This window comes from Podarcis vaucheri (assembly GCF_965113315.1).
Source record: "Podarcis vaucheri genome assembly, chromosome: 11".
In the NCBI taxonomy this organism is placed as follows: Eukaryota; Metazoa; Chordata; class Lepidosauria; order Squamata; family Lacertidae; genus Podarcis; species Podarcis vaucheri.
In genome coordinates, this window is record NC_138749.1 from 40,361,765 (window position 1) to 40,389,140 (window position 27,376).

General features: G+C 39.7%; 1 protein-coding gene across 6 annotated transcripts in view; it reads left to right on the top strand.

Moving 5' to 3' along the window:
• The window catches only part of PAM (peptidylglycine alpha-amidating monooxygenase), a 122,706-nt gene that overhangs the window by 8,169 nt on the left and 87,161 nt on the right, over nucleotides 1-27,376 (top strand). The window contains exon 1 of one of the 6 annotated variants that reach the window (XM_082191418.1): nucleotides 12,645-12,754. The exons of the other annotated variants lie outside the window; for them this stretch is intronic. The gene's annotated coding sequence lies outside the window, so the exon portion shown is untranslated. Of the gene's footprint in view, nucleotides 1-12,644; nucleotides 12,755-27,376 lie in introns of those variants that run through there. 6 annotated transcript variants of the gene reach the window in all.

Genomic DNA, 27,376 nt, shown 5'->3' on the forward strand with positions numbered 1-27,376 from the left:
TACTCGCCCGTCCTCAGTTGACGGTTTCTAATTTTATCTCTTTCTTGCGGCTATTACCATGTTAGGCTAATCATAGCTTTGCATGAAATCACAACTTTATGGCAAGAATATCCTCGCTGTTGTTAGGTTTAATGATATGATTTATTTATATATTGCTTTTTTAGGCTTCCTAGGCCTCCAAAGCAGTGAGCAGCCTATTGAACAGCATGTTAATTCAACATGTTAATACAACAAAAGGTGGCATAAAAGTACAGCAAACCAACTATTGAAACAATATATGGATATTATTATTATAAACTACTTATAAGAAAACTTTTATTTACTATAAACTCTTTAGTATAAGATGGGTGGCATTTCTTGCTGGAAGCAGTTTCTGTGCATAGTTTGTTTTCCAATACATGTTTAAAACTTCTCAGGACTATTTGTAAAAGCAGCTATTGTGTTCTCTTGCCAGTTTACACAACAACTTTATTTGCACTGCTTTTCCTTGAAGAAATTTATAATCCTCTGGATGTTGCTGGACTACGACTCCAACCATCCCTGACAGGGCAGTTTACAGTATAAAAACACAAAAATACATAACATGATAACAAAACAATCTCCCCCAACTCTCAGTTTAAAAGTCCATAGATTGGCTAATTAAACAAAGGCCTGGGAGAAGAGACATGGTTTTGCTTAGCACCTAAAGCTATGTAATGCATCAGACAAGCATTCCTGGGGAGACCATTTCACAAATGGGGAGCCTACACAGAAAAGGCCAATTCTTGTGTTGCCACGCTTTAAACCTCTTGTGGAAGAAACACATGAAGAAGGACCTCAAATAATGAGTGCATATTGGGAGACGTGGTCCTTCAAGGCAGGGGTGCACAGTACAGGCCTGTGGCTTAAGGTTTACTCCTACAAAGGTATAACCCTGTCAGTTGAATATTTCGTGATATCCAGCAAATAAAAAAAATCAAGTAGGGGATCTCCCACATCTCTTGAACCTGTCTTGATATTTGTCTGAATGCTTCAATGGTGGACCATATTGCCTTATGACCAAGTAAATCTGTAATTGTACATTTCTTTTTTCTTAACTATGAATGCTTAGTATTTGTTAGATATTATATCTCAAGTCAGCTTCAAAATGGAAGGCTGGTTCTTGACAAGGAAAAATTACTTGTGTGTTACTGGGACCAGTGTTTACAAGCAATAAAATTCATGTGGGTATTGTGCTATATTCAGGCGCAGACACTAATCTTCAGAATTTTGCTTTAACTGCAGTATTTGTCTATTGAGATTATATTTCTCTTCTGCTATTATTGGGATGTGATCATAATGTCTAAGCACATACTTCTTGGCCTTGTAGGATAAGTATTTTGCTGTTTCTCAACTGTTTTTCAACTCTGGCTATCCTTCTAAATTTTCTCTACCATTTGTGTTTCCCAAACAAATATTACTAACCTGTTTCATGATCCTTGTACACAGTGATGCATATATAGACTGTTGCTGCACTCTGTACTCCCATCAGAATCACTCCTGGGAAGGCTGGAGGGAACATGGTTTTACATGGTGGTGCATGTGTATGGCCATTCTCACTGTCAATTCTGGTTAAACCACCTGCATGTGGCCTGCTTCCCAGTGATCTCTGCATGTTGCTTTGAGGAAGAAACTGACTGTCTACATTTGTATTAAATTCTGGAAGTTGCTAAGTATAGAACACGAATGCTCAACCTGTGGTTCCACAGATGTTGTTGGACTTGCCCTTGGCATCACCATCAGCTGGGTTGGTTGGGAGTTGGAAGTCCAGCAACAACTGCAGGGTCACAGGTGAGAAACCCTAGTCTAGAGTGAAGAGATTTTTGTTTTCCATTCCAGTTAAGAAACTTTTGGAAAGGTCAGATCCCTTGAGCAGGCTGCTTAAGTCATCACCATTTTGGGTAACGTTTGAAATTTGCCAGGCGCCAGGGGCATTTTGCACCTGGTTATCAGCCACTTGCAACTAAGTGAAGATGCCCGGGTGCCAGGATGACACCTGGCATCTCCACCATCTAGGGGTGCATGCCTGGGGATCCTTGGATCTTGCCTGATTTTGGACACTAGAAACACAGCCTGTAGAATTTTATCTGTTATATTTTATCTGCACAGTCAGAATGAATTTCAGGAACCAAAAAGTTGTATTGAAAAATGCAACTTTTGAGCTGCCTGGCCCCAAAATGGCAACTAGGCATTTTGTTTTGGCAACTGTAACCCTGGTTGAAGGAGCCATTTGGCACCTAGCTTATATATCATGAGTTTCTAACAATGGGGGCAGGGCCTTCCAAGCAGTTGCATGAAAAGCTGACCATCTAGTCATATACCATTTTCTGTTAACACAGGGGTGGAATAAATTTTGAAATTCTATTATGAAAAATGCTAGTTTCCTTTGGTAGAGGGAGCAGACAAAATGGTCTGTACTTTAGGGAACAACAACAACAAAATAATAATAGCAGTAGCATAATTAAAGCATTTCAGCTGTTAAACCTGTTTGTGGATAATTGAGATTCTCCAACCTAGACAATTGCTGGGCAGGTGGCTGTTCCAGTACTGTTTGATCAGATACGTACATTATATATTTTGTTCCACTCTTTATTCAAATAACTCAAGAGTAGTGACAGAATTCCCCCCATTGTATCTTCTATCTTTTTATCTGTACCTGTAGAGAAGTAGCAGCTAACTCAGTGTGGGTCAGATCCAGCCCCTACAAACCTTTATTGGGCTCAAGATGGTCCTGACAAATTTGAATCGATATATCTTTAAATTTGCTCATTTTCATGTATAAGGATGAGATTGTGCATATTTCCTAATACATTTTAGTAGAAAGGAACCTTTTTATTTTCACAAACTTTATAAAGAGTCCACTCATTTGATTTTACTCTTGCTTTTACTCTGATTATTCAGTAGCTTGGTATTTTCTAGTGTGTTATATATTTATTTCAAAATGCCTCAGGCATTATTGAATTGAAGGGTGGTGTATTCTTAGTTGCATTTACCACATTTCTCATGTTAACATAGTTTGTTGTAATATATTGTGCATTAAAAAAATCAAGCAGGGTTACGACAGATTAAGACCATACACCATACAGGGTTACGACAGGTTAAGACCCCCAGGCATTTGTTTAATTGTGATGAGTTATCGTCACCCATATATGGCTGATGTTTTGCTGTTGTTGATGCAATTCTTGAGGTTACTGTTTTTATTAACGTAGGCCGGGGGTCCATTTTTTGGACCAAATGCTGCATTTCCTGGTCAGCAACCTTCTGAGGGACCAAGTGATGAGTACAGTGGGCTGCATCCCACCCCCACAAAAGCCAGAGATTTCTGCAACATTTCCTCACACCTTGCAAAATAAAAATAAAATGAGTTATTATGAAAATAAGAAATATACAGGCGGCGTGTGTGCGTGCCAAATATCCTCACTCAGGGTGCCATATTACTAAAATCTGCCCCTGTGGTTATATTCCAGCCAGGCAACAGTACTGGAGGACGTTGTAGACTGGGGCCAGCAAGAAACATGGTGTGGGGTGCATATGGAGGCCTAGCGTCAGGAAGGCGAACTGGTCCTGGACAGCAGGCCTGATCTTTATCTTCTACATACATGGATCCTCCTTCCCCTCAGGACTGCCCACTAGTAACTCACATAGCATGACGATGATGTTGGATTACCCAGTTTTGCCTATGTGCTTGGAAGTCAAACTGTGTAGGCAATGGCATCCCATTTTACAAACCGTGATGAGCAGCTGATTGTCAGGGCTTGCAAAGTACTGTGCAAGGGCTTTGGGGGTGCTTGCAAAACCCCTTTTGGCCTGGCCATGTCTTTATCAGCTTCACACCTGACATCATGCACGGCATCGGTTGAAGGGCAGTTGGGTGTGGCTTGGCCAAAAGGTTCTGGACAGTAGTGTGCTGGCTTAGAGATTCTTCACCTCTGGCCTAATGTGAAGAAGTGGCTGAAAATTGCATCTGAGCAGCCATTTGGGACTTGCTGACAGTTAGTTGGCTTCAGGAGGAATGTAACTCTTACCTCATGGCTGTAATTAAAAGTAGGGCCGTGAACTTAACATTCATAGTTTGCATTTGATGAATGTTTAAAGAGATCTTTCATGGAAATAGAGTAATTTCTTCCCAGTCCTAAAGTGAATAATTTCACTTGTTTTCTATTCTTAATAACAATGGGCATGTATGGGAGAATGCTGTTTTGAATGCTTACTTCCATACTGGAGGTGCCAAATCTGTTAGAGCAACTTCAAAGCTCAGTCCTGGAAACTGCTGGAGATGGAAAGAAAGACAGGGCACATACATTATGCTTGCATTCCTACTGAGTAAAATTGAGAATTGGCACTTTGGCTTACTTTTAACTATGTGCAACAGGGCATAGAATGCCTGCCAGATACAGCATATGCAGATTATACTGACTTTGTGGGTATTAATAGAGAAAAGTTGAGATAAGGTTTTGCCTGAAGCCTTCTTCCTGCTGTTTCTGAAATTCACTCCAAGAAAATTCACTCCAAATGTCAGAAAACACTTCTGGGTTGATACCAATTCTATGCGGCAATGTTGCTTCTTTATTCAAGTATCCTTAGCTGCTTAGAAAATATCTGAGACTAGTTAGTACTGTTGCCTCTGCAGCAGTTTACTTATTTTAGTAAAATCGAAGTGGATATATCTGTGCTTTTGTTCTTAGAATCATAAAATCATCAAATGGTAGAATTTAGAGTTGGAGGGGACTCTGAGGCTCATCTGGTCCTAGCCTCTGCAATGCAGGAATCTCAACTAGATCATACATGACAGATGGCCATCCAACCTCTGTTTAAAAACTTCCAAGAAAGGAGAGTCCACCACCTCTTATGGGAGTCTGTTCCACTGCCAAACAGTTCTTACTGTCAGAAAGTTCTTCCTGATGTTTAGTCGGAATCTCCTTTCTTGTAACTTGAATTCATTGGTTTAAGTCCTAGCCTCCAGAACAGGAGAAAATAAGCTCGCTCCATTCTCCATGTGATAGCTCTTAAGATATTTGAAGTTGGCTTTCATATCTTCTCTCAGTCCCCTCTGTAATAGGCTAAGCATACCAAATTTCCTCAACTGCTCCTCATAAGGCTTGGTTTCTAGACCTTTATCATCTTGGTCTCCTTCCTTTGCACACATTCTAGCATGTCAATATTCTTCTTAGATTGTGGTGCCCAGAACTGGACGTAGTACTCCATGTGTGGTCTGATCAAAGCCAAATAGACTGAGACTGGGACTTCCCTGATTTGAACACTATGCTTCTGTTGATGCAACTTAGAATAGCATTAGCTTTTTTTTGTTGTTGCTGCATCACACTATCATACTCATGTTAAGCTTGCAGTCTACTAAGGCCCCTAGATCCTTTTCACACCTACTACTGGCAAGCCAGCTGTCCTCCATCTTATATTTGTGCAGCTGGTTTTTCCTGCCTGTCCCTGTTGAAATTCATTTTGTTAGTTTTGGCCAGTTCTGCACCTATACTTAATAACCTGATTTGCAGTTTCCATTTTAAAAGAAACAGAAATATAAACAGCATCGCAACAAGAGTTGAGAATATGTTCAGATGTCCATAGAGGTTCTGCCCTAGAATTTATCCCGGGACATTTAAGGAACACGTGGTATGGTCTGCACCTCATCTTCGGTGATAATCCAGTTACAGTTCTATTTCTGGATTGTGTTACAAGCAAGTTGGTACCTCATTAAAGAGGTGCGACTTCCTCACAGTATATTACTTGTGCTGCTTGAACAGACACTTGAGCAGCACTGTCCCCTGCAATCTTGCTATTATCAAACTCTAGTAGGTGCCCTCTAGAGCTAAGTTCTCAGTCTTCAGATATATAACCCTCTTAGAAAAATACTCTCCAGCTGTGGCAGGTTTACAAATAAACAAAAATAAAGCACAGATAAACATTCTAGGTCCAAAATGTGAGCCATAGACAAGGTCAGGCAACAGAGGTTAGTCAATGTGACCTAGGAATTTCAGGTTAGATACAGCACAGCAAGGAGGAGGCCCTAGCACCAGGAGCCAGAAACTGGTATGGTTTCCACCAACTGAAAGTTCAAGAAGGATACCTTATACTCTGGCTTTCTAGACCAGGGGTCTGCAACCTTTAAGACAAAAAGAGCCACTTGGACCCGTTTCCAAAGAAGAAAAAAACTGGGAGCCGCAAAACTCGTCATTATAAAAATAACTTTTTTGTCACTTTTTATTATTATTTCTTTGTTTGACCCCTCAGAATTACTCCTCCTCATAGAAATAAACGTTAAATTAACAAGTTACCTTTTTTGTGTGTGTGTTCTTCACTCCCCTTCAAAACAGTGACCAGCGTACATGCCCCTTACAATGTAGCGGGCGGGCGGGAAGGTGACGTCGGGACGGTGCGTGACTAACGCACGCACCGCCCCCATGCGAAGTCACAGCCAGTACAGCGCCCGCCACAGTGGGGAGTGTCAGGGCGCACAATGCGCCTCCTCCCCTCACTAGTATTCGCCCCGGAGCCGCGGCAAAGGTGTAAAAGAGCCACATGCGGCTCTGGAGCTGTGGGTTGCAGACCATCCCTTGACCCAGTGTTCTAGACCATCCCTTGACCCAGCTGCTGGTAGTGAAAATGTTTCAGATTCCTTACTCATCAGATGGTCTCTTACTCATGAGCTGTGCAACTACTCTGGATCCATCGATGCATGCTATGTTGTTGCTCTTTAGCATTGACCTTGGGGACAGGGTGGCTCTACCTGCTCCTCTGACAGCTCCAAGGGTTCTTCACCAGACCTCTCCCTAGAGGGCTCTTGAAGGGGATCCTCAGCATGGGTTCCCTGCTTGCTCCTCAAAGTCCTTGACCTCTGCGGTAACCGTTTCATCCTCTGAGGACTCCTTGTCTGGTCCCAGGTTAGAGCTAGGCAAGATACCTGCTTGCAGATTTGGATAAGTAAATTCTACCTTAGCATAATGCTGTTTGGACCTAAGTATATGATTTTGGGGGAGAGGACTTTCATGAATTTTGGATATTGGAGGCTTCTAGAGAACCATGTTGTTGTTCTAGGCTGGTAGTGTTGAGGGGCGAAACTGTCTGCATGCATTTTGAAAGGCTGAAATAAAGCTTGTGAATTACATGTCTTAAAGAGTTTGTAAGTTGTAAAATAAATGGTAACTTTGCCCGCCTTTTAAAGCTTGGGATAAAGACAATGCTGTAAGACTGGTAACATTTTACACAGGTCTATGTTAATGTAAGCTGCATTGAGAAGCCTATATAGTCTTGAAGGCACTATAGGAAAATACATGGAATAAATGTTTTAAGGGACTTGCATATGATACAGCAGCTTCCTAAACCTTTGGCCAATAGCTCGTTCAGCAAGTACTTTTTGTCACAAGTGTTTTATACTTGTTGGCTTTCTTGGTCTAGTGGTTGTAGCACTTAGTGTTCTTGGGAATACCTATTTGGCTGCATAGAGGGTAGAAAAATGAAGTCTCGTATACTCTGTTTTGTGTAGCATGCTAATTAATTATATGCAATTTTTAAAAGAGTGAGTCATAAGTTAATTCATATCTCTGTACCGAACCAATGTATTTGCTCTTACTTATGAAAAGCATGCATATTCATCTTTCCAGTTGGCTACCAAAACAGGAATATATAATTTTCCCAATTAAAGTTAATTGCACAATACTGAAAACTCATTAATTCCTATCTATGGTAATACATATTGTTAATTTATATCAGAGAATCATAAAACAAGCTGGGCTGGGGGAAAGTGTGCGCATACACATGCTTGAGCACACAACTCTTTCTTTATTCTGGTTTATGCATTTGGGACTATTAATGCAATAACAATACTGTCACTGCTTGCCAACCTGTCTTCTAATAGCATGTGATTAGCATTTAGTTTTTAGATTAGCTCATACGTAAAGCTAGAACTTTTATTCTTTGTTCTTGCGTCAAAGCATTATCTATGTGCTCCTTGGAAGGTACTGTTCTTTAAGGATGAAGCTACTTTATTTATATTTGAGGACTTAATAAGAACAGCTTGTTACTTTTGAGGACTTAGAATATTCATTTGCAGGATACCATTTATGGCCACTTCTGGTCTGAAATTCATAATGTTGGAAGGATCCATGCCCATGTTTATGTGCAACTGGGGATGATTTGCACGTTAGCTTTATAAAACACTGTAATCAACCACCCCTTCCCCTCCACATTCCCCTCTAAAAGAAAGGAGCGAGCACTTTTTGCTGGTGACCTATGACTGGACATCATTTCCAAGTGCAAGTTTTCTCATCTTTCACCTAGATTGGTGTTTGCAAGCAAATTGCCCAGTCACTGCTTCAGTTGCTCTCTCACCCTGCAATGGAGCAGTTCATTTTCGATCTGTTGTCTCCAAAGCTGTTTTTGCCCAAGGCAAGTAAGAGGACACCTCTTTGCAGTAGCTTGTGAGAAGCTGTCATAATGTGCATCCCAGTCATTTGGATCCTTATCAAAACCTGCAGCACAATGTTTGAAAGACATTGGTCACCAAATGGCAATAGTCTCAGTAATTCTGACTGGGGTAGTCAATGGGGTGTTTTCTGTTTGTATAATTTTGACCATTGGTATAGTATTAAAGATCACTTCTCTGTGTGGTTTAGTTGCTTTAATGTTTTATAGTTTGGAGGAAATTATAGCTGTTTTTCATTATCAAACAGAGTTTGACATCAAGAAGTTAAAGGAAGAGAAGACACACTTTGATCTGTAGCTTTTATCAGTACAAAAGGGTCAACTTAAAACTAACATGAGCATGCAGATGACAGCTAGTTTTCCTATCAGTGCAAAGTATATACGTATATCAGAAGCAACTGTAATGAAATACACATATTCCAAAAAACGCCAATTTCCTTTCTCCCAAATGTTGCCTTGTTCTGTTGAAGGTTTAACATTCAAAATCTAACCAACCAGTTGTCAATAAGCCTGTTCTTGCATATCCCCTAAGGTTCAAAATAATAAAACAATGACAATGACTATTGTAGCACCTTCTGATTTTACACTTCACCACAAAGAGATGTTGAGATATATGTTCTAAACACAAGTTTGGGTGACTTATGATTGCTATTGAAATGGATAGATTCTTTAAAAAAATCATTCCCTGCGTTAGTTTGATGTAATCTTTCCACTTAAAATTCTTTTGGGAGAAAGAAAAAGTAGCTAATTATCGGTAATATATATAGAGAGAGCTGCTTATTACAGTAACTATTGTAGTCAATTTATAGAGAGCATAATTGATCCAATTAAACAGCCGTGCTACTGACTTGTGGCTGAAGTTCTGGAATGCTTCTGCAGCAGCTATAGAGTTGGAACTAAATAGGTACTTAGAGTCTCTGACTACCACACAATTTTATTTGTATGGCACCTTTCTATACAGTGGTGCCTCGCAAGATGAAATTAATCCGTTCCGCGAGTCTCTTCGTCTAGCGGTTTTTCCGTCTTGCGAAGCAACCCTATTAGTGGCTTAGTGTATTAGCGGTTTAGCGGCTATTAAAGGCTTAGCGGCTATTAAAGGCTTAGCGGATTAGCGGCTAAAAGGCTATTAGCGGATTAGCGGCTTAGAAAAAGGGGGGAGCGAAATAAATTGGAACACTCGCAAGACGTTTTCGTCTTGCAAAGCAAGCCCATAGGGAAAATCGTCTTGCAAAGCAGCTCAAAAACGGAAAACCCTTTCATCTAGCGGGTTTTCCGTCTTGCGAGACATTCGTCTTGCGGGGCACCACTGTAGTTCAAACCATGCTCAAGCATGGAAAAAATACATAATTACAATGTAACAAAAGTAGTCATAATAAATAAAACATCAAAAAGTACACAACAAGTATAAAACTAAAGATCAAAAATAAAGATACAAAAATTAACATCAACAACAGCAGCAAACACGTGCCCCCCCACTGCCGCCAATACCCCAGCCCAAGCATCTGCTCAGCAGCCTCAGCTTTTGTAGCTGGAGTCAGGCAGGGACCTGCCCCCTCAGGTGGTAGGAAAAGCCTGCAAGGCAGAGAGCAGGTTTTCCAGGACTCACAGCCCAGATGGTCATCTCTCTCAATAAGATTCTATTGTCTAACATCTTGCAAGATGAAAGAAAATGTACTCTTTGCTGGTCATGAAAAAGAATTTGTTTAATAAATAACATATGTGTTGGCATCTGTTGTTCCTTCTGGTTAATGTATAATATATATTTAAGTTTAAAAAGCTTTGATAAATCCGTTGCTTACGTAAAATGACAGGAGTATTTGTATCAATGTATAATGTTGGTCATGCAATAGTGAACAGTTTTTCTACTCAAGAAAGAGGAATCCTCCATTACCACTGGCTAATTTTAGTGTTTCTAACACAGAACTGATGTGGGTGGCGCTGTGGGTTAAACCACAGAGCCTAGGACTTGCCGATCAGAAGGTCGGCAGTTCGAATCCCCACGACGGGGTGAGCTCCCGTTGCTCGGTCCCAGCTCCTGCCTACCTAGCAGTTCAAAAGCACGTCAAAGTGCAAGTAGATAAATAGGTACCGCTCCGGCGGGAAGGTAAACGTGTTTCCGTGCACTGCTCTGGTTCGCCAGAAGTGGCTTAGTCATGCTGGCCACATGACCCGGAAGCTGTACGTTGGCTCCCTCAGCCAATAAAGCGAGATGAGCGCCACAACCCCAGAGTCGGTCACGACTGGACCTAATGGTCAGGGATCCCTGTATCTTTACCTAACATGGAACTAACTTGCTGGTTTTGTATTTTAGTTTAACTTTATCAAATCTGAACTGATATATGAAGTCCTGGCATGGTTGCAAATTTTAGGAATCAGTATTGATCAAGTAATTGTGTGAGCTAGCTGAACAGTGGTGGCAGGGAGAGGAACTATACAAAGACCATTTTAAAAAATCTGTTAGTAGATGGAACTACTTATTCCATCTCTTTAATGATGAATCTGAGGCCTTTTCCTAAACTGGGAATTAAGTCTGGGAACAGATGGACAAGTTCCTCCCACTTCTCAACTGTTCATTCAATATCTGACTTTTCATAAGTATGAGAGGCAGAGGAGGTATTATGAACCAGAAGACCAGTTCTGTCAGCTTTTGTGTGTTTCCATTTGTTACACATTTTTAATGAAGACTTATTTGTCTTGCCGGTCCAAAGTCTATAAAGATCTCTCTCTCATATACCCATAATGAACGCATCAGTCATTCTCTTAGTCTTAACAGAAGATGCTCCATACTTTTGACCATCTTTTCCAAGCTTGCCACACCATATCCTATATCTGTTCCAAAAAGTGTTGCATCTTTACCACTAATAAACTGCATTTCAGATAACCCAGCCTCCAGGTTGTGTTCCTGTTCATATATTCAGCCTTTATCTAATTCTGTCTTGGGTGTGTATGTATTCCTTTTCCAGCCTCTCTCAAACTGCTTGCCAGATGGTTGTTATCCTTAAGCACAGTATCTGAGCAGTCACCAAGAGGTTAAACTGCAGAGCATCTACCGCATATGATAGGTATGCTGTTTGCAGCCAGACTGGGTGGTAAACTTTAGTTACTGTTTGCATGCATTTATACATGAGCAATCATAACACAGAGCAGTTTCGGCACCAGAGGAATGGTTCATAAAATAGTGTTGGTTTTTTTATGCTCTGAATATGACTTTGATTTGAAATCATGCTCCTGCATGTTAAAAATCAGCTGCAGAAGATACCTTTTCCAAAAGAACTGGGCATACCTGTGCATGTTTTCTTAAAGAAGACATGCTGGTATCTCCACATATAATTCCCGAAATACTCTATGGCTCAAATCTTGGCATAACAAAGGAAGTCTCAACATAAGAAAAATCCTTTGTTGTGGTACATGACTGACAGGAGATCTTGTAGAAATTTTTGCTTCATAAATCTTACTATACAGGTTCCTCTTGATCATGTTACTATGTCATTTCACATTTCTCCCTCATTACCTTGAGCTTTGTCCTTTAAGTGATGTATTGCCATACACACAAGGCAACAGTTAGGTGGAAAGATAAATAATAATGTAGCAAATACAGTCTTTTGCATCCTAATTTACTAACATGTGACCTCTGAATTAATGATAATAAAGCAAATAAATAACATTTTGCAGTCTGCTTTACAACGCATAACCTCTAAATGAGTTTTTCTTTTTCGTGTTGTTCACAAATCAGTGTCCAGTTCATTTTTGTTTTTGAAGCCCTCCACATAGTAACAACTCCCCCTTCCCTTGTTTGCGTGCAAACAACAACACAGATTGGCCTAATAGAAAACGCAATTGAGGAACCCTTACAATATTTCTGCCCCCAACAGTATCATTATTTGGCTTGCATGTTACACAGAACTTGAAGATGTCAGGAGGATATCAGCAATGGATTTGGGTGATGACACTTGTTGTTGTTAAAAGTCATCTGAATTAATAGATTCAGGATTCATTGAGCGCTCTCAAATTGGTGTCGCATTCACTGCATTTCTGACAACCTTCATTTCCTACTTAGCAAATCGAAACCCAGTAGCCAGAGCCCTGGGAAGTTGTTAAAGCAATTAAAGGCTTCTGTCCCTCAGCACATTGCTTGGTTACCATGGTATCCTCTGCCTCCAAGCCTTTCCTGATGATGTCAGTATGCATAACAGGGGTTATTCACAGCATCTACGTGAAGATGATTCACCCTTTCGGAAAAATCATAAGCCCTTTCCAAAATGCTCTTCTGCTTACTGTTGTGTGAAACGTATAGGTGCAACAGGTAAGTGCTTTACTTCATATCAAATTACTTTAAAATCACAATGTGCTCTGAAGGAAAGGGCTTACCCTATTTTTCAAAAGCCTTGTACAAGCAAATAAAAAATAAGTAGGAGAGTAAGCCTAAAACAAAGGTCTGGGAAGTCCAGTGTGGCTTTTTTCCTTTCGGTAGAAAAATAAATGAGCATTCTCTGTATGAACTATTCACTTTAAGACAGTAGGTGTCGCCTTGAGTAATGTACTGTACTCCCTAAATCAAGGGCTTCAGCTTATATGAAAATTAAATATAACATCCCTTTCTATAGAAGTTATTGTGTATAAATAAAAGTATATTATTATCCTAACTTCAAATGTACTTTGCTGATATTTACAGATGTGCAGATTTCATTGTGGGAGGGGTGGGAAGCTGATGCAGCACAGCAGCCAAGAGGTATTAATTATGAGCCACAAGTCACTGGTTTAAATCTCTATTCAATTTCAGGGAAAGCTCTCTCGCTCAACCTTCTCTCATTGGCCTACTTTAGATGATGGTCATTTTACTGAAAATTATGTCTAAATTGTTTTTAGAACTTTGGATGGTGGTGGAGGAATCATGGATGAAGACACACAAATATGACACAGTACTGATGATTATATAGTGACAGTAAACGGTGGCTTCATATTTGTCTGTGGTTAATAAAAAAATTCGAATCTCAGAAAATTGCAGCAAGAGTTTATGAAGCAGATTCAATCATATTCATTTTGAACTTAGTTGGAACTCTGTTTTTTCTCTCCCATTAAAGGTGCTTACAGTAATTAGTATGTTTTGGCTAGAAAGAGAACATTATCACAGTGACTGTTGAAGGATAAGTTGGTTATTATCTTGTAGATGTTTGGGTTCAGAGTAGAAATGTTTCGGGCCTACTAATACTCTTGCCATTTCACGGTCGTCTTGATCACATTGTTTACCCTCTGTGTTTTTATATATCTGAAAATAATCCTTAGGGCATCTGAGCAAGTGGGCTCTAGTTTGTAAAATCTTATCCCTCAATAACATTAAGTTGGACTTAAAGTGTCATAAGACTCTTTATTTCAAAACTTTATATTTTGCCACAGCTCTAACGATGAAAGAAACTTGCTGAGAAAAAATAATATAATGTGACTAATATAATGCTAAAATCAGACATTTCCCCAGGTATTTTTAAGACTGATTACCAAGGTTGTATCAATTAAGTGATAAAGTCAGAAAGGGAAGCCTTTGCAGCTTATGCTTCAAATACTGTGGCTTTAACATTAGCTTCAGCGTTATTCATCTTTCAAAACAAAGCACACAGATGGGTTAGGGTTGCTTTTCATTCTAGAGCTTGTTAGCGTGGACATAGATTAAATCTTCGACTGCCTCATTAAAAATAAAAAAACCTTTCACAGCATCTGTCTTATTTCTAATAGATTTATTACTAAGAGGGAGATGTTTAGTCTTTAAAATCAATTAAGGTTCCTCGCTCATCTGCCTACTGATTCTTTAGCTCTGTGGAAAAAGGTCTTTTTCAAATTATCTTTGAAAGACTTAAGGAACTGATTCTTAACCTACAACAGATTTTAAGCTTTAAATGTCACACAAATGCCAGGAAGTCTACACATACTGTAAGGGAGATGGTTGCACACCAAATAAGTTGCTACATCAGTTCTTACATATGCATGTATTTAAGGTATTTGTGTAGTGCACTTCATACAAATAAATTTCAGGAAGTTTAAACAAAATACTTTTTTTCTTAAACCATTCCCTGCTTGAAGTGTCAGTTTTCATCAGTTCTGCACATTATGTTGGCTATGTGTAAGTGTTCATAATTGTGACTGGCAGGGGTAGAGAATTAAATACGTAGGCATCAGAGCTGGCATGTAATACCAGGTGCTATGGGTAAAACTGAAAGAACTTACATTTGTCAGCTTGTAAACTTATCCAATGTTAGTTATACTTGGAGTAGACCCAATGAAATCAGCGGAGTTAAGTAACTTAAATTCATTTATTTCAATGGCTCTACTCTCTGTGACATGTGATCAGCGTTCGAAATTCACCAGGTCATTGGCCATTTGTGACCAAGCAAAGATACCTGGGCATCAGGATGGCACCTCCACTATCTGGAGGTATTGGGGGTATGTGCTTGGAGATCCTTGGATCTTGACTGTTTCCACACACTAGAAACACATACTGTAGAATTCTGTTATATTTTATTTGCACAGTCAGAATGAATTTCAGGAACCAAAACGTATTGAAAAATACGACTTTTGAGCTGTCTGGCCTCAAAATGGCAACTAGGCATTTTGTTTTGGCAACTGTAACCCTGGTTGAAGGAGCCATTTGGCACCTAGCTTATATATCTGAGTTTCAAACACTACATTTGAGTGACGTTCAGCTAAGTTGTATTTTGCTTGGTCTGTGCCAGCTTAAAACACTAAGGCTGAAGAACTTTGATGGAGCAGAAGAGCAGGATATTGCTGGTACCTAGACGTAGGGGAAATTTCAATTATCTCTGCATCTGCTTCCCCCCTTTTATATGGGTTGTATCTGTGTGGTCCCCTTCCCTTTTATATAGGTTAATAAATAGGTACTAATACTGTTGAGTAGCTGCTCTTAATTATAATATGTAGAAATGGATCCAAAGTTTACTCATGACTAAGTTTCTCAAGTTTAACATGTTTCTATCGTTGGCGAAATATTTTTAGTGAAATGAAATTTTAATGAAATAGAAGCTGAAAGCTGATGTCAGGCTTCTTGCCGCATAGCTTGAGACCACCTTAAATTATATCTTTTTTTCTTAAAATTTGTTCTTGCTGCCCCTTTTATCTGAAAGGTATTTGGATGTATCTATTTCTCCTGGAACAAATGTTTTTCATTCTCACAAATAGTACGTGTATCAGTTTAATAGCACACATTTTACAGGTGATGGGAACCTCTCCAGTTCTTTATGAGAATGTGGAGTAGTGGCAGTTAAAGTGAATGGATTTATTTAAAGTAATTAAAACACAGATGGAGCTCATCCCTTCACCAAGTATTTGATTGGCAGATACACTGTGGTCAGTGTTTACTCTAGCTGAATACATAGGCACCATCTGCCTTCACTCTGCTTCCAGGAGGCGATGTTGGAAGAATCGTTGTGATTATCACATGAGTTAATTTTAACCTCCCATCTGAGCTTACCTCCAGCCAAGCATTCTTGACTAAGGCAAAAATAGAGATGTCAAGGTTTCCACTTTAATGAAAGATCTGCGGTTTAAAGGGATGACACCAGCATGAATTCCAGAGGGGTAGCCACGCTGGTATGGAACAACATAAATCGAGTTCTGTGGCACCTTTTAAAGAGTAACAAATATATCATTCTATAAGCTTTCATGGGCCAATAGTCATCCTTTATAAGATGCATAAGTCATTGCCTAAATAGGTAGGTTTCTATACCCTGAGGACAGAGATCCAAGAGGAAAATATATGAGGCCAAATGCCCAAGCAATGCAAGTGATAAGAATAGGTGTGGCTTCTATCACTACTAGTCAGAGCACAAATGAAGACAAGGCTCAGTCAAGTTAATACAAGCTTCTGTACTAATTTGATTGTATTATGCATCCTAATGCGACAACAGACACTATTATCACAGGCATCCTACTTTATCAAGATATAGGTTCTGGCTCAAAATCAGGTTCTCACCTCTCTTGAGAACTAGCGAGACCTTGCTTAAAATCATTTCAATGAATATAATTATAAAATTGCTACTTGACTAGATCCTTATTTGCAGTGGGTGTTTTAACTGTTTTTAGCATTGTCCCAAGTATCAGTGCTCTTCTTAGATGCACCAAGAATGTGTGTGTGCTTGTAAGCTATTAAAATAAGTATGGTAGTGGGAAGAATGGAATGAGATTCCTCCGAAAAGTTCTATGAATGATGTAATGGGAATCCTGTTTAGCCTTGTTACTCCTATGTGAAATGTGCTTTGTTCCTTATAAGTGAGTGTAAGGTTCGTCTTTCCACTGCTTAGGGGATTCTCCTATTTCCATACTAATAAAAGAAAGAAGTTATTGTCAAATTGTAAGTTGACTCCCTTTGATGGAGATTAAAGTTGAGTTGGCTGCAATTGATATTGATAGTTTGGTGGCATTTTACTGACTGACCCTGGTCCACAGATTAATGGTAGGAAGAACCAGCTGCTTTTGCCTCATTTCCATCCTGGATGGTGAAATCCACTGAGCAGATATGGATTTTGTATGATGCATTTAAAATACATTGGTGCCAGATGGTCTCAAGGAGTTGTCAGTAACTAAGAAACAATTGGATTAACAATTGTTCTCTGCTTTCTGAAATGTAGCAGTGCTAGTGCATTCAACTACAATGTATCAACTAATACATTTGAAGTAATAGTACATTGAAAAGCACATTTTCTTCTGAAGATAAATGCTAGCAGCTGACGTTGTGATATTGCTGATTGGTTGAATTCTCCCTTCCCATTGTTTAATCCTACGTGTTCCATACATGTTTGCATAGTTCGGTGCAATAACAATATTTTATTATGTACTTAAAAATGTGAATAACTTAAAAGTAGCAAATAGAACTTTCTTCAAAAGTCCAAGTATGTAGGAAATTCATAATTTTATTTTATATTGAATGCTAATTTATAGCAAAGAGCAGCCCATAAATTAACTTTCAATATAAAATGGGGCACTACCTAATGAATTGTATTTGTGTGTGAAAGTAGCAACAGCCACCTGTCCCTTGCTCCTTATTTTCTGTTTGCTTACATTTCTTCTTCCTCTTTCTTTCTTTCGTTCTTGTCTTGATGCCACAGTAGTTGCTTGAGTTGCAGATTAGGGCTTTATAAAATGTATGCCTTAGGAGTAAAGTTTAGGGCTAAATACAGATCACTTGGCAGCAAGCGGGTTGATTTTGGCAGGCATGTGTAGGGAAGCTGCTGCTATAGGAAGGAACTTTGCCAGCAGACAGGGTGCACACGCTCCTTAGGCATATAATCCTTTCTCAGTTGTCAAACTGGCATATTTACAGTCAGTGAAAATAAAACCATCACACCCATACAACACCATGCCCAGCCAGTCCAGAAAGTCATTCGAATGACAATGTGTTTTGCACACAGCCAGCTATTAAATGTTTTATTTCTTAAAGAGATGCTGCAAAGGAGGCCGAGCGATGAGCAGAGCTCAATTCCAGGTGTGGTAGTTACGATTTCTCATCAACTCTGCTCAGGAGAGGCAGGTGGATCTTCCCTGGAGTGTCCCTCTTCTTCAGCAGAAGCTGTGTAAATAATTTACAGCACAGTAAATAGTGATCACTGGAAAATATGCTGTAGATTTGGATAGGCTGGGTGGGGAGCAGAGCTTGGTTCCTTGACAGATGAAGTGCCAGCTAGAAATGTGGCCCACTACATTCAGAGATTTATCTACATAGGGCTTTATATACCACACCATTTGAGTGTCTACACAGTGCCCAGGCTGCCCTCTAACTATTAAAACCAATTATAAAATGCAATTATAACATTCCGTAAAAATAACAATGCTAAAAGAGGCATTGATGAAACAGACCTCAGATATAAAACCATCTACCCAGTAACAATAGTCTTTGTTATCTGGTGAAACACAGTGAAGGACAGAGCCAACCAAAACTCACGGGAGCAAAAGATTTCCATTGTTTGGGTGGAACCACCAAGGAGGCTTTTTCTCTTGTCCTGATCAGCTGAATCTCCACACAGTCTGAACACAGGGAACCAGATCTTACAGCATGCACTATAAAGTTGACAAGTAACATTATTTGTTACTATAGAAAAAGAAGCGGCAAGCCTTTCTTTTTGCTGTTGATTGGGAAGGTGGGTTTCTCAGCATCCTAAAAAGACAAAGGAACATTTGTTTCTACAGACAGTCAAAATTCCTCACTTCATATTAAAATGCAGGCAATGTTTATACATTTCTAGCTGAGAGATGTGTTGTGACGGGAAGAACCCATGGGGAGTAGATTTAAATGCAGCAGTTCTGTTTACTCTTTGAAATCTTCTTTATAAAATGCTCTGTGTTCTGCATTTGGATTGGTGGAGGTGGAGGAGGACAGTTTTATCTGAGAACAAAGGGTTGATAGCTGACCTCGGCCAACATCTGAGGGAAGCCTTCTTCTGAATTGCTTCTCTAGGCACCTTGCTATTCTTTTGAGATGAACAAGGGCAGCCCAACTTGCATACCAACATTTAAAACTATGTGCCGGTTCTGTGCAATGTTAAAGGAGTGAGCAGAATGTCAATAACATTTGTGAGCAAATATATACTTAGTCTCTAGACCAATTGCTCCAAACTTGGTTCTGTCCAAATGTTGTTGGACTACAAATTCTGCAATCCCTGACTATTGGCCATGTTGACAGGGGCTGATGGGAGACGGGACAACATCTAGAGGGCATCAGGTAGCGAAGCCTGATTTGGACTCTCCAGATGGGAGGCTTGATGTCCCTCTCTTACATAGTACGGAAACTTCAGATTCAGATATTGTAATAATGCACTTTGCATGGGGCCTGTCTATGAAGACTGTTGAGAAGCTTCATTTGGTTTAAAATGCAGTGACTAGGCTTTAGTCTGTTGCACGTAGGTCAGAGCATATTATTCTGTGTTTTGTTTTTTAGTAAGCCCCATTGCTTCCTATTTGCTCCTGAGCTCAAGCCAAAGTGCTGGTTCTAGCCTTTAAAACTCTAAATTGTTTAGTTCCTGTTTACATTAAAGATTGCTTGGGAACCGAGATCAACATTGGAGGTCAGTTAACAAAAGAGACTACCTTATCTGTGGCGGTTCCACTGTGTTATAAAACTCTTCCTGTTAAAATTAGTCAGGTTTCCTCCCTTTTGCCAGAAATTGAAGACTCTCTTATTTTGACTGAATTTGAATGCGTGGTGCCTAGTTTTATTGCTGCAAGTTTTAATGTGCAGGGTTTTTTTTAGTCTTGCTTGTGTAAGGTTGGTTGCACTATGTTCATTGCTGCTTTTAGAAACAGTCTGTTAACCTAGCAATCCTTTGGCCCCTGAGATGCTCTTGCCATTCTGGCACCAGTTGATAGGGCCACAAAAAGGGTGTGTGCCAGCAAAAAGGAGTAAGGGGAGTTGTTGGACCCAAAGGATCCAACACCACCAAGTCACCATGCCTCCAAACTGAAGATTAAACTACACCAAGGATCAGCGGGTATCTTCTGTGCCAACTTTTAAATGCCCACTGAAAACGTTTCCATTGTGTAGTCAGGCAATTTAGAACACACACTCTACTGCTGATGTTTGTTTTTAACTTTTTAATTACAATGGTACCTCAGGTTAAGTACTTAATTCGTTCCGGATGTCCGTTCTTAACCTGAAACGGTTCTTAACCTGAGGTACCACTTTAGCTAATGAGGCCTCCTTCTGTTGCCGCGCCGCCGGAGCAAGATTTCTTTTCTAATCCTGAAGCAAAGTTCTTAACCTGAGGTACTATTTCTGGGTTAGCGGAATCTGTAACCTGAAGCGTATGTAACCTGAAGCGTATGTAACCCGAGGTACCACTGCATTTTTTGTTTGATTTTGTTTTTATACCTATTTTAAACCACTGCAATATATTTTATATGAAGGAAATACTCATTTGCCCTCATTTTGTCCTGAGAACCCAGAAAAGATTTGCATACTTCAGCCTCTGTCTCTTCTCCTCCCCCTCCCAAATTTAGTATTGTGCACTCCTCTGGATACAGTTAGTAAAAGATTGTATAGTTACTTATCTCCTTGGCTCAGGGGTCACATAACTCTATATCCTCCAACATATCTCCAATGAAAATAGGGATGCCCTAAGGAAAAGCGGGACATTCTGGGATCAAATCAGAAACTGGGACAGCTTTTGTAAATCCAGGACCGTCCTTGGAAAATATGGACACTTGGAGGGTCAGTTGTTCATGTGATTTTAAATCAGAGAATGAACACATTACTGTGGAAACTTACAGTGCAAATACTTGGCTACGTGTGAAGAACTGTCCTACTAACTCACTATTCCCACAAGCACATAAAGAGACATGCTTTGAAGTAGGGTTGTCAAAGAAGCTCTCTTTTTGGATGGCTTGGTCAGTAGCCTATCTGTGGGTTCTTAAGAAAGGGATATTATCCAGAAATTGTTTATAGCCTGGTGGCTCATTCCTGTTGTTGTGCCCCTTTTTTGCGGTGGGGAGGAATTCCTGTAAAATTTAGCTTGTGCACTTGGATTCAGTTTCATAAAGCTTTAGAGCTTTTGTTCCTTTCTGCAGGAAGCTTGGTAGCTCTTCATTAGCACCAGTGAGAAATGTTTTCATCTTAGATTCAAGTGTTAAATGGTCTGAATGTAAACTGTAAGACAAATGGAGCTCCTACAGCTCCAGCTGTGGTATAAATAGCATTTTTCTCTCTCACTTTCAGTTTTGATTTTTAGGCCTTGTAAGTTCACGCAAGCAGTTTTCCGGAGAAATTCTGCCTTTATACATGGTGCTTCAGTGAGGAATAAAATGTTTTGTCCTTGTTCAAAAGAACTACTGTATGTGGTCTTTTTTCCAAAAAAACCACATAAGCGTGCCTTTTCTCTTCCTTTTGAGTACAGCTCTTGTGGGAATGAAACAATGTGAGAAAACAAAGCAAAATGTGCAACATGCTTTTTTTTTTAACCCCCAATATGCCTCTATTGAACGGGTCCAACCAGGATTTTCTAGGTCCAGTACACTGTATGTGTATTAGGCCCTCTGATCTACTCAGAAAATAGTACACAGATTTGCATATGTTTTCTTATATGCAAATTTGTGTCCTCATTTGCAGTTGGAGTGGAAGGCCCCAAAATAAAAGTGTGCCAAAAGGAAGGGGTAAACAGCAGCAATTTAGAACCTTAGGCAGACCTGTTCAGAGCTTGTCTGAGGCCCGGGGCAAGTGTATGCCCCATGGGACTGGTGTCCAAACAACTGTTTGTCACAACTCTTGATTTCACCTACTGGTTACAAGGTGGGAGCAGCCAGGCCGGTTCATGTCACAGAAATTCCTTAGATGAATACCGACATATTTTGCTTCATAAAGGAATGATCAGGGACTTCTTTTTTTATGGGCTGAAAATGGGAAATATTAATTCACGGATGTCTTGTGCCATCATTAAATTATTATTAGAGTGTGCTGTTAAGCATGGTGTGGTGCTGAAACACATAATCAAATCAAGCAAACAACATTTAAAGTTAACACATGTACCTTGTGGATGAACTATATAGATTTTATAGTCAAAATAAAAAAATTCCTTCCAGTAGCACCTTAAAGACCAACTAAGTTAGTTCTTGGTATGAGCTTTCGTGTGCATGCACACTTCTTCAGATACACATGTATCTGAAGAAGTGTGCATGCACACGAAAGCTCATACCAAGAACTAACTTAGTTGGTCTTTAAGGTGCTACTGGAAGGAATTTTTTTATTTTGACTATGGCAGACCAACACGGCTACCTATCTGTAACTGTATATATATTTTGTCTTCCTAAACTGAGTTTTCAAGTTTAAGTTATTGTGAATAAGTTTCTTTTCAAATAGTGAAACGAGACAGATTAGAAAAAACCTAAAAATTTCTAATCATGTTTACAGATACTTGAAATTCTTATAAAGATTGTTTTATATATAGCAAAAATTCCCAAACAATAAACTACCTTATCTGCAGCAAACCTTGTGAGAAATCTCGAGTGCAAACTTTTTGCACTGGCACTGGATGAAGAGGCTTCTTTTTATAGGAAGAAAATGCTTTGAATCTGCCTAGAAGCAGATTTTTTAAAACTTACAGTAAATTTTATTGGTGAGAAATTCCAGTGCATGGTGTGATCTGTATCCACATTTTCCAAGGAGAAACCTTGGCATTCTTGCTTGGGAAGGGACTGTTGCTCTAGCCCAGGCATCCCCAAACTTGGCCCTCCAGCTGTTTTGGGACTACAACTCCCATCATCCCTTGCTAACAGGACCAGTGGTCAGGGATGATGGGAGTTGTAGTCCCAAAAACAGCTGGAGGACCGAGTTTGGGGATGCCTGCTCTAGCCTGTGTACAGGGGCAACTTGCTGATGTATGAAGGATGGTATTCATTATAGCTCAGTTCTGCTGTATGAACCTGCCTAGAGCAGCTGAGCCACAGCTGAAATCATGTTTAAAGGAAACACTGAGTAGGCTTGAAAATGTGTGTGTGTGTGTGTGTGTGTGAGAGAGAGAGAGAGAGAGAGAGAGAGAGAGAGTATGCATGCCCCTAAACCACAACAATAGCATATCTGAAGGATCTCTTTATTGTGATCGAATATAATACAACTGAAGACAGTAAAAACGTCTGCATTATGTCTGCTTGTTTGCATTATCTTCAAGGACACCTTGTAATCTCAATAAGCTTCCCTTTATTGCATCCACGGATTTATGTTATGGAAGAGCAGAGGTATTGGCCCCGTGGTGTAATAAAACTATGCAGTTAATTTAATCAAGGTGCTGAAAAGTCACAGTTCTCAGGATTATATTTTGTTATGTCTTTTTACTATGGAATATTCCATCAAAATCCTGCCATTACGTATCTATAACATCTCTGTATGGCATGGAAGTGATCATCAATATGTTCCAAGCTTGCAGTCAATGACCTTAAGGCATTGCAATAGCTGTAAGAGAATAAATTATTCCTTAAACGAGAGTAATAAGTGCTAGGTGGTGGTAGAAGATTGCTTTCTGCAAAGGAAATCATGGGCAGAATACAGTAATGTCATCAGCAACCTAAAATGCAGAATGAAACAGCCATGCAAAGGGCTAGGTATGCTGAGCAAGGCAAGTTGTACAGTAAAAATGTACAAGAGTATAAACTGCTGAGTAATACACTTGGAAAGTGCAGGTCATCTCTGGCAATCCTGTTCGTGTCTACCCAGGAGTAAAGGCCCAAAGGGGCCTCTCACCCTCAAGGAAGTATGTGTAGGATTGCAGCTACAGAGGCCACTTTTCATGTTCAAGATTAGGAAGTGCAATGCATCTGAAAACATTAGAAAGGCCCCTAATGTAAAATATGGTATTAAGACTTTATGCAGGCATGGCCAAACTTGGCCTTCCAGCTATTTTGCGACTACAGTTCCCATCGTCCCTGACCTCTGGTCCTGTTAGCTAGGGATGATGAGAATTGTAGTCCCAAAACAGCTGGAGGGCCAAGTTTGGCCATGCCTGCTTTAAAGTGTTAGAAACTGTTGGAAATAGAATATAACCAAAGCCGTGCTTCTTCCTGGCTCTTGCCTTGCTAGCTCATCCTCTTGTTTTGCCTTTCCTTGTCCTCTCCCTTGTTGCCTCTTGCAGGGATTCTTTAACAGAAACCATGCATACAGACAGGACTAGCGATATAAATCTGCTGTATGATCCCTAGTGAAGACAGATGTTTTGATGAGGCAAAGTACCACATAAATCATATCTGTCCAACACAGAGCCAACTGTTTTAATTTTAAACTGTTTTATACCTTAGGAATATAGGAAATTTCCTTGCAATCAGGTCATTGGTACATCTAGAATCATAGAATCATAGAGTTGGAAGAGACCACAAGGGCCATCGAGTCCAACCCCCTGCCAAGTTCAATACTGTCAACACAGTTCAATACTGTCAACACAGACTGGCAGACTAGCTCTCCAGTGTCTCAGACAGGAGTCTTTCTAGCTCTATCCGGAGATGCTGCAAATTAAACCTGGGACCTTCTGAATACAAAACAAATGGTCTACCCCTGAGCTGCAACCCGTTTCTGTGGTGTGAATAATGTTCTGTAAAATCTAGAGAGCCAGTGTGGTTACAGCAGCCTTTCTCAGCCTTGGGTCCCCAGATGTTGTTGGACTACAACTCCCGTCATTCCTAGCTGGCAGGGCCAGTGGCTGGGATGATGGGAGTTGTAGTCCAACAAAATTCAGGGACACAAGGTTGAGAAAGGCTGTCTTAGAGTGTGGGACTAGGAGCTGGGAGACCAGGGTTCAAATCCCCACTGGACCATGAAACTCACTGGGTGACCTTGGGCTGGTTGTTGCCTCTCATCCTAACCTATCATATAGGGTTGTTGTGGGGGTTAAATGAGGAGGGTCAGAACCGTGTACATCACATTGAGCTCCTTGGAGAAAAAAGTGGGATGGAGGTGTAAGAAATAAGTAAATAAACTGTATTCTATAGAATGTGAACCAGTTGGAGTAGGGAAACTTTGCTATTCATTACTTACCGTGGAAAAATATTATGGAAATATGACAATTTGAAAATGTATGCATGCTACTTTTATAGCTTCATTTGAGGATATGAATTATAAATTTAAGATTATATGCATATATATTTTTTAATAAAAACCCCAAACAGGGTTTATTATTAGCAGTATAAAGAATGCATTGAAAGAAGGAGATGAATGGAATTTCTTTGATAATTTCCTTGGAATGTAACGTCTTCTTAACAAGTTTATTTTTGTTGCTTTTGGAAGAGATTTCAGGTTTGAGTAATCACTGTTTACAGATTGGCAGTGCTTGTGCAGACTTTTGACAGCTTTTTGGATAATTTCAATATTGCTGTCATGCTGGAATTCTTTGCCTACATTAGGTGAAACATTGCAAATATTAAACAAGATGATCCTAAATATAGACAATGAACAGCATGCCTATAATAAAAAAAGAATATAATAGTTTTAGATGCATAAAAATTTTATATGCCTATTAGCAATATTGCCTAATGCAACTGTAGACACAACTAAATATTTCTGTTATGGGATTGTGCTAGTTAGTCACAATTTTTAAAATGTACTTGCTTTTTAATTAACTGTGCATGGTCACAAGGTCAGAAATTAAATTCATGAGGATTTAAACACTAAAACAATTATCACTTGGATCCTTAAATAATTCTATTTAAGGAAATTCACAGAAGAAAAGTTTCCCATCCTCTATTTCCCACTGCAACCTTCTACACCACCACCACCACCACCCTGCAAAAAAACTAAAACCTCTCTCAGAATTGTGAGAGACCATTCTGAATACTTTGGGATGGGGTAGAGAGGGAGAAAGAGGGAATTGGAACAGTGGTGCAGTTAGGTAATTTTTGACTGGATTTAATTACCCTACAGGTGCACTTCTCAATGAGGTAATGTCCTCCAGCTCATTCTCCTGGAATTCTTCTCCAAAGTACTGTACAGATGGCACCACTGAATGAGAAACTTTCCACCCTGAGAAGTTATTGAAGCTTAGGATCTAAGCCATTGAATCCATTGCTCTTTGCAGGCCTATTTTTTTAGATTTTAGATGGAAGAATAGTTCTGTACTGAGACATCAAAATCATGACAAGTGCTCTTAACCTGTGTACCCACTGTCTAGGCAAAGGATAAAGTGAAATTCAGGATTTGTGAGAATTGTGAGTCATTGAGAGATGATGACTTGAGTTGTATAAATATAAAACTAGGTAATCCTGTTGTGGAAGATTACCAGACTAAAGTACTAAAGGTTGCACGATTTTCAGCCTTTGGGGCTCAACCTGGAGAAAATTAGACTTCAGTAAAGTGGTTGTTCGTATGCACTTAGAGAATGCTGCTGTAATTTTGTGGTTGTGTTTTCCTTCATAATTTTTTTGAGTTAAATATCAGCAATGTTGGCATGTGCCACTTAAATGTCATTATCCAGATACACGCATTAAGCTATTGTGGTACATTTATACCTCTTACATTCCAGGTACTGTAATTCATTGTGACCTTAGTTCCTTTGCTGCATCCTGTTCGCTGACTTATTACAGCCAGCTCTTCAGCGAGTATGCTTCTCGGACTTTTGATAGCAGAGGCATGCTCATTTTCTAAATGGAAAATGCTCTTAAAAGGCAAACATTTCGTGCTAACAATTTTGTCTCGATAGTGAGTGAAACCCACCTGTGGTGCAACTGAACATGTTGCAGTTCTGGACATGGCTCCTGGATGGAAAGGGGAAAAGCCAAGAACAGCAACTTATGCTAAGAGCAGGTCATTTGAGGACTTTCTCCTTCTGAACAATCCTGTCTGTCCACTGAGGTCACAGATGTCTTGCTATCCTCTTAAATAGATGGGAATACAGGAAAGGGTGTATCTTTTGTTATGGTGTCCAGTGTGTGAAAATAGCTCTTTTTCTGAAGATCGTCAGTTGATACTTAGAAAAATGAGAGAAAGCTCTCTTCTAGGCTGGGTCCTGTGTATTGCCATTCAGTGGTGTAGCGTGGGTTGCCAGTGCCTAGGGCAAGTGTTGCATCCTCTCCCCCCCCCCAGGCAGCTGGGGTGGAGGTACATGTTTTATTTAATGGAATTTGTATACTCCATTATGGGGGCAGGGCGGCGGACAACAATCACTAAGCAGTTTAATAAAACTAAAATGTCTATCAACATTATCAATAACTTGTTTTTAACTCTGACTTTTAACTTTTAAAAAAACAAAATATAAATAAAATCAGCAGTTCAGGATATGCATAATAAGAAAAAAAAGGAAATAAAATGTATGCGAACCATGCATATTGGGGTAAACACAAAAAATTCTTAGTAGGTGCAGCAAAGTTGCCTGCCTAATGTCAATTGGCGGGCAGTTCCAGAGTATAGGTGCTGTTGCACTAAAAGATTGATTCCTTACAAGTGCAGAACGAACACTATGTG